The sequence below is a fragment of the Hordeum vulgare genome, chromosome 3H (genome assembly GCF_904849725.1).
Source record: "Hordeum vulgare subsp. vulgare chromosome 3H, MorexV3_pseudomolecules_assembly, whole genome shotgun sequence".
NCBI classification, from domain to species: Eukaryota; Viridiplantae; Streptophyta; class Magnoliopsida; order Poales; family Poaceae; genus Hordeum; species Hordeum vulgare.
In genome coordinates, this window is record NC_058520.1 from 142,373,516 (window position 1) to 142,382,204 (window position 8,689).

Genomic DNA, 8,689 nt, shown 5'->3' on the forward strand with positions numbered 1-8,689 from the left:
GTGCGCAGGGTTCCCAAGCCCACCATCCGGGTGCCACTTGGTACACCGTGCCACTGCCTACCGCATCACGGTCCACCTCTCAGGTCAGCACCATGCACGGCCTCCAGCATTACTATAAACACCAGAACCTACTTGCAACTCCTGGACCGAGTACTAAGCGATTAATAGGCCGAGCGGGGTCATATTTCAGGGCGCAGCATGTGGTAGTATCTAGTCTTGGATTACATACACGGAACTCAGTTCCTAAGGACGGTTCCAATGAAACAACCCGCCATGTACTCCTACACAGCCTTTCACTGGTACCTTTACCAAATCAAGTTCAACACACACCCTTTGCTCACCGAACACATTCCACAATTCTGTTCATCTCCCAGATGACAGACCATACACAACTCTAAGCATAGCATGCATAGCAGGATAAGGCACATCATAGCTCAAGCAACTACCAGGTATGCTAGGTTGCAAGGTTCGGCTATTTACTGTGACAAGGTTAGGTCATGCAAAGGAAGTGGGTTCAACTATCGTGGCAAAAGCAGTTGAAGCATTTGATCTTAAATGCAATAAATAGGTGCAGGAGCAAGAACAAGGGATTTATCGGGATGATCAAAAGGGTTTCTTGCCTTGTTGCTCAGAGGAGGAACGATATCCGTCAGACGGATATTCGGTGGAATCCGGGGGTGCGGAGCCTACCGAAATGAATGGCAGCATTCAATAACAATCATATGCACTCAAAATGATGCATCAGCATGGCATGAGAATGCAAGGTGATAATTTATTATTTTCAACATGTATTAGGTTTAGAGTTGATTTGAATCACACTCGAATAGCAATTCAAACGGGGTATTCTCGGATACCGGTTTAATTGATTCGACATGATGCTGAGATCAACTTGATGTTAACATGCATGAGATGTCATGTATGGTATTGATTTGTATCTAGGACAGTGTGTGATCGTTGCAATCATAATGAAATTTGAATATTTCTCCAAATTCCATTTAAAAAGTAATTATAAGAATTGAATTATTCCTTATTCGACAATTTAGGGTTATTTAACTTTTTCAAACATAGTTGAAAATAGCATATTCAGAATCCTTGAATTTTTCTGATACTTTTTCATATATAAATTATTTTCATTGGAGTTACAGATTAATTTCTATGAATTTTACAAGTTTTAGCAATTTCCTGGAATTAGTTTTATACTGGAAATTCTATTTATTGCATCAGCATGACATCAGCAGGTCCATCTGGCCGTTGAAAGTCAAACCTGACGTCTCTCTGGTCAATTTTTAGATTAAGTTTAAACTTAATTAACTGATTAACCTTGCTGGACCCACATGTGAGTGACTGATTAACTTTTTTGATTTATTTTTATTAGTTTTAAACTTGCCAGAGGCTGGCCCCACCAGTCAGTGGCTCAGGCCAGCCGACATCCACCGGTGGCGAGGTCATCCTCGCCGGCGGGGAGCCTCCGGCGACCACCAGCACGGCGGAGGGGCTCGGAAACGGTGCTCAGTGGGCCGAATGCTGCGCGGAGAGCACCAGAAGAACTGCACGTCTCCCGCAGCTCCATTTCTACACTTGGCCGGGGCTGATCTGGCCGGAGATGACGCGGGCAACGAGCTTGGCGGCGGCCAAGGCTCGGGCATCATCGGGGTCTTTGATTCAGAGGGATCTACGCTCGGTTCTTAGCTGCTACAGCATCTATGCGTCGACCTGAAGCTGATGGTGCCCTCGGAAGGACGAGCCGATCATCGGAGGGCTACCGGCGACGAGCGGCAGCGGCGGTTCTCGTCGGGCTCCGGTGAAACTAGAGCTAGAGGAGGGGATCGACGGGAAAAAACTTAGGGGAAACGACCGCATGCTCACGAGGAGTGTAGAGCAGGGCTTAGACGGCTCGGGAAAGGCCTGGGGGCGACGAATCGACGGGAGAGGTCCAGCGGCCGGAGGTGGAAGACGACGGCGTTGGGGGCGATGCAGAGCTTGGGGAAGCTTCGGCTTCTGCAGAGATGACCAGGACGACAAGGCGGAGCTAACAGCGTGCTCTGGGAGGGGATCCTATGGCTAGGGGCACGGGCAGCTCGAGCTTTGCTCGGCTCTAATGGCGGCAGCAAGGAGGAGGAAGAGATCCCGGAGGAGAGGAGGAACGGATGCGGGGAATGGATAGGGGAGGCCCTGGGGAGCTTATCCCTGGCCTTGCCAGCGCGAGGCGGCGGCCAGGCAGGCGCACAGGTGCGTGGCCGCGCCGGAGGAGGCAGCGGCCACCTCCTGCTGCCTACTGGCGCGAGGGAGGGGACGAGCCAGGGATGGGCCGGGCCAGGCTTAGGCGACAGGTAAGGGTTTCCCATTTTTTCTGTTTTTTTTGTTTTACTGTTTTGCTAACTATTGTTTTGCTATTTATTTCAGCTTCAAAACAAACAGTAAAAACTATTTTAGACCTCCTGAAATATTGTTATAACATTCCCAACCATTTCCAAAGTTTCCAACATTTTTGGAAATTTATAGATTCTGATTTCAAATTTAAAACTTGAAATCAGTAGCCTTTTGCATTTATTTAAAATGCTTAAAGTGTCAAGAAAATAGTTTTCTCCAATGCTCATTTACTTTCATGATTTATCAGAAAGTTTGAACATTTCTTGAGGCCATTTTGGGTTCATTGATTTGAACTAGTTTGAGATTTTCTTTAATTGAAATAGTGGCTAGGGTTTTGAGTTTTTCCTTTTGCCACTTTTTGTTTTTGTTGAAACTTCTTAGATGCAAATGCAAAGAATACATGAGCACAAGACTAACTTGCTTAAGGGTTAGGGATGTGACACATTGCATGTGCCTACTCTCTTTTAATTTTAGAACAAACGAAGATATTATGTTCTAGAGAGTGAAGCGCAAGAGTATAACGCAGCTATGGAGGCCACTCGCTTCGCAGAGGACGCGGCACAGAACACCTCCACGAGCTATCACTTTTATTATTATCCAAACCAACCATGGTGATCACCTAGCTAGAAAATAGCCTAAGCTTGGGGGGAGTACGTATTTCTCACCCACATTACATTCATGTTCACACACTTCATAAAAATTGTCGGTGTTCATCCTCTTTCATTGTATATCCATGGTGGTCTTTATTTTCTACTTTATTCTTGTGTGTTTGAAAAACTTTGAAAATCCAAAAATATTTCTTGTTTCTTTTTAAGTTTTCTTCTTGTTTAATTAGTTTGTGTTATTAAAAGATAACCCAAAAATATTTTCTTTGCATGTTGGGACTTTCCCGTGTAAACAGTGTTTCTCGTTTTGTTTTTCCTTGTTCATTTTCTCCTAATAAAAACTCCAAAAATATTTAGTGTGTTTCTTTTATTTTGATTGAGTCATTGAGAGAAGAAGACTACGATGAAAATGTTGAGTGGCTCTCATATGCATTACTGTTGATCTAACAAAGAGTCGATATGCCTTGTCTTCTTCTTGCTATAAAACTGTGTTGTAGATTCCATGTTAGACCATCGTATTGTTGCAATATTATTATTATCACATCATTCGGTCATGCAAGTGAAAGGCAATAATAATGATATTTGATGAACTGATCGTGGTAAAGGAAATCGGTATGAACTCTTCTTGTTTTCCGTTTATGTAAATATGTTTAGCTCATTCGATCTTGATTTAGTATATCATGAGTAAACATGTTTATGATGACAATTTGAGATTGTAGTTTCTCATGCCATGCTTAAATAGCTAGGAGTGGATACTGATTTATCTTATGTGTCAACATGCATTAAAATGGTTATGATGTGGTATGGTAGTATGGTATTTTCCTATGAGTAATTGGAGTGGCTTGACCTAGCCCATGTACAAACATGTAGATGACTCAAAACCAATGCAACCTTGTTGATGTTTAAATTTAGGGAGTCTATATCCCACTCATGCTAATGTTTAATGCTAATTATTTGCAATGCATGATTATGACCAGTTTTTCTCATTAGCTGGTCACTTCTCAATCTATTGCTAGCCTTCAACTCTCCTAAGTGGGAATGCTGCTTGTGCATCCAACATCCTTAAAACTAAGTGGTGATGGGGAACATCGCATGGGAAACAAAAAATTTCCTACGCGCACGAAGACCTATCATGGTGATGTCCATCCACGAGAGGGGATTTCCGATCTACGTACCCTTGTAGATCGCAGAGCAGAAGCATTAAGAAACGCGGTTGATGTAGTGGAACGTCCTCACGTCCCTCGATCCGCCCCATGAACCGTCCCACGAACCGTCCAGCGATCCGTCCCACGATCCGCTCCGATCTAGTGCCGAACGGACGACACCTCCGCATTCAGCACACGTACAGCTCGACAATGATCTCGGCCTTCTTGATCCAGCAAGAGAGACAGAGAGGTAGATGAGTTCTCCGGCAGCGTGACGGCGCTCCGGAGGTTGGTGGTGATCTAATCTCAGCAGGGCTCCGCCCGAGCTCCGCAGAAACGCGATCTAGAGGAAAAACCGTGGAGGTATGTGGTCGGGCTGCCTTGAAAAAGTTGTCTCAAATCAGCCCTAAAACCCCACTATATATAGGAGGGAGGGAGGGGAGGAGGCAGCCTCAAAACCTAAAGATTTGGCCGAAATTGGAGGTGGAGGAGTCCTACTCCAATCCTACTTGGAGTAGGATTCCACCTTCCCACTTGGAAACTCTTTCCACCTTGTGTTTTTTCCTTCTCAAACCTTATGGGCCTTAGTGGGAACTTATTCCAGCCCACTAGGAGCTGGTTTATCTCTTCCCATAGCCCATGAGACCCCTTGGGGCGTGACACCCCTCCTGATGGCCCCCGGCACCCCTCCCGGCACTCCGAGTACACTACCGATGAGCCCGAAACTTTTCCGGTAATGCACGAAAACCTTTCGGTACCCAAATGAGGTCATCCTATATATCAATCTTCATTTCCGGACCATTCCGAAAACCCTCGTGACGTCCGTGATCTCATCCGGGACTCCGAACAACATTCGGTAACCAACCATATAACTCAAATACGCATAAAACAACGTCGAACCTTAAGTGTGCAGACCCTGCGGGTTCGAGAACTATGTAGACATGACCCGAGAGACTCCTCGGTCAATATCCAATAGCGGGACCTGGATGCCCATATTGGATCCTACATATTCTACGAAGATATTATCGTTTGAACCTCAGTGCCAAGGATTCATATAATCCCGTATGTCATTCCCTTTGTCCTTCGGTATGTTACTTGCCCGAGATTCGATCGTTAGTATCCGCATACCTATTTCAATCTCGTTTACCGGCAAGTCTCTTTACTCATTCCGTAATACAAGATCCCACAACTTACACTAAGTCACATTGCTTGCAAGGCTTGTGTTTGATGTTGTATGACCGAGTGGGCCCCGAGATACCTCTCCGTCATACGGAGTGACAAATCCCATTCTTGATCCATACTAACCCAACGAACACCTTCGGAGATACCTGTAGAGCATCTGTATAGTCACCCAGTTATGTTGCAACGTTTGATACACACAAAGCATTCCTCCGGTGTCAGTGTGTTATATGATCTCATGGTCATAGGAATAAATACTTGACACGCAGAAAGCAGTAGCAACAAAATGACACGATCAACATGCTACGTCTATTATTTTGGGTCTAGTCCATCACATGATTCTCCTAATGATGTGATCCTGTTATCAAGTGACAACACTTGCCTATGGTCAGGAAACTTTGACCATCTTTGATCAACGAGCTAGTCAACTAGAGGCTTACTAGGGACAGTGTTTTGTTTATGTATCCACACATGCACTCTGTTTCCAATCAATACAATTATAGCATGGATAATAAACGATTATCATGAACAAAGAAATATAATAATAACTAATTTATTATTGCCTCTAGGGCATATTTCCAACAGTCTCCCACTTGCACTAGAGTCAATAATCTAGTTCACATCACCATGTGATTCCAAGGAATCCAACACCCATATAGTTATGGGGTCTGATCACGTCTTGCTCGTGAGAGAGGTTTTAGTCAACAGTTCTGAAACTTTCAGATCCGTGTGTTCTTTACAAATCTTTATGTCATCTTATAGATACTGCTACTATGTGCTATTCGGAAATACTCCAAATATCTACTCTACTATACGAATCCGTTTCACTACTCATAGTTATTCGGATTAGTGTCAAAACTTGCATCGACGTAACCCTTTACGACGAACTTTTTAACCACCTCCATAATCGAGAAAAATTCCTTAGTCCATCCGTTACTAAGGATAAATTTTGACCGCTGCTAGTGATTCAATCATGGATCACTCACTGTACCTTTCAACAGACTTTGAGTCAAGGCACACATCAGGTGCGGTACCCGGCATGGCATACTTCAGATTCTATGGCCAAGGCATAGAAGATGACCTTCGTCTATTCTCTTTATTCTGCCGGGGTCGGGTTTTTAGTCTTACTCAAATTCACACCTTACAACGCAACCAAGAACTCCTTCTTTGCTGATCTATTTTGAACTCCTTCAAAAACTTGTCAAGGCATGCATCTTGTTGAAACTTCTATTAAGCGCTTTCGATCTATCTCCATAGATCTTTGATGCTCAACGTTCAAGTAGTGCAATCCGGGTATTCCGTTGAAAAACTCCTTTCAAACAACCTTGTATGCTTTACAGAAATTCTACATTACTTCTGATCCACAATATGTCAACCACATATACTTATCAGAAATTCTATAGTGCTCCCACTCAATTCTTTGGAAATACAAGTTTCTCATAAACCTTGTACAAACCCAAAATCTTTGATCATCTCATCAAAGTGTATATTCCAACTCCGAGATGCTTGCACCAGTCCATTCAAGGATCGCTGGAGCTGGCATACTTGCTAGTATCTTTAGGATCGACAAAACCTCCTGGTTGTATCACATACAATGTTTGCTCAAGGAAACCGTCGAGGAAACAATGTTTTGACATCCTGTGTGCAATATTTCATAAATAATGCAGCAACTACTAACATAATTCTAACAGACTTTTAGCATCTCTACGAATGAGAAAGTCTCATCATATTCAACTGTTTGATCTTGTCGGAAACATCTTTGCGACAAGTCGAGCTTTTCTTAATAGTGACTTGTCACCATCATCGTCTGTCTTCCTTTTAAAGATCCATCTTTACTCAATAGTCCTATGACCATCAAGTAGTTCTTCCAAAGTCTACACTTTGTTTTCATACATGGATCCTCTCTCGGATTTCATGGCCTCTAGCCATTTGTCGGAATCCGGGCCCACCATTGCTTTCTCCATAACTCGTAGGTTCATTGTTGCTCAACAACATGACCTCCAAGACAGGGTTACCGTACCACTCTACAGTAGTACGCGACCTTGTCAACCTAAGAGGTTTGTAGTAAGTTGATCTGATGCTCAATGATCACCATCATCAGCTTTCACTTCAATTGGTGTAGGCGCCACAGGAACAACTTCTTGCGCCCTGCTACACACTGGTTGAAGTGATGGTTCAATAACCTCATCAAGTTCTACCACCCTCCCACTCAATTCTTTCGAGAGAAACCTTTCCTCGAGAAAGGATCCGTTTCTAGAAACAAACACTTTGCTTTCGGATCTGAGATAGGAGATGTACCCAACTGTTTTGGATATCCTATGAAGATGCATTTATCCGCTTTGGGTTCGAGCTTATCAGACTAAAACTTTTTCACATAAGTGTCGAAGCTCCAAACTTTCAAGAAACGACAGTTTTAGATTTCTCTAAACCTCAGTCTATACTGTGTCATCTCAACGAAAATATGCGGTGCCCTATTTAAAGTGAATGCGGTTGTCTCTAATGCATAACCCATAAACGATAGTGGTAATTCGATAAGAGACATCATAGCATGCACCATACCAAATAGTGTGTGGCTATGACGTTTAGACACATCATCATACTATGATGTTCCAGGTGGCATGAACTGCGAAACAATTTCCACATTGGCTTAACTGCGTACCAAAACTCGTAACTCAGATATTCATTTCTATGATCATATCGTAGACAGTTTATCCTCTTGTTACGACGAACTTCACTCCGAAACAGAATTGAAATTTTCAATATTTCAGACTTGTGATTCATTAAGTAAATACTCTTGTATCTACTCAAATCGTCATTGAAGTAAGCACATAATGATATCCACCGCGTGCCTCAGCACCCATTGGACTGCATACATCAAAATGTATCACTTCCCACAAGTTACTATCTTGTTTGATCTCAATGAAAACAAGGCCTTGCTCATGTGGTATGATTTGCATGTCACTAGTGATTCAAAATCAAGTGAGTATAAAGATCCATCAGCATGGAGCCTCTTCATGCAATTTATACCAACATGACTCAAGCGACAGTGCCACAAGTAAGTGGTACTATCATCATTACCTCGTATCTTTTGGCACCAATATCATGAACATGTGTAACACTACGATCGAGATTCAATAAACCATTGAAGGTGATTATTCAAGCAAATAGAGTAACCATTATTCTCTTTAAATGAATAATCGTATTGCAATAAACACGATCCAATCATGTTCATGCTTAACGCAAGCACCAAATAACAATTATTTCGGTTTAACACCAATCCCGATGGTAGAGGGAGCGTGCGATGTTTGATCATATCAACCTTGGAAACACTTCCAACATGTATCGTCACCTCGCCTTTAGCTAGTCTCCGTTTATGTCGTAGCTTTCATT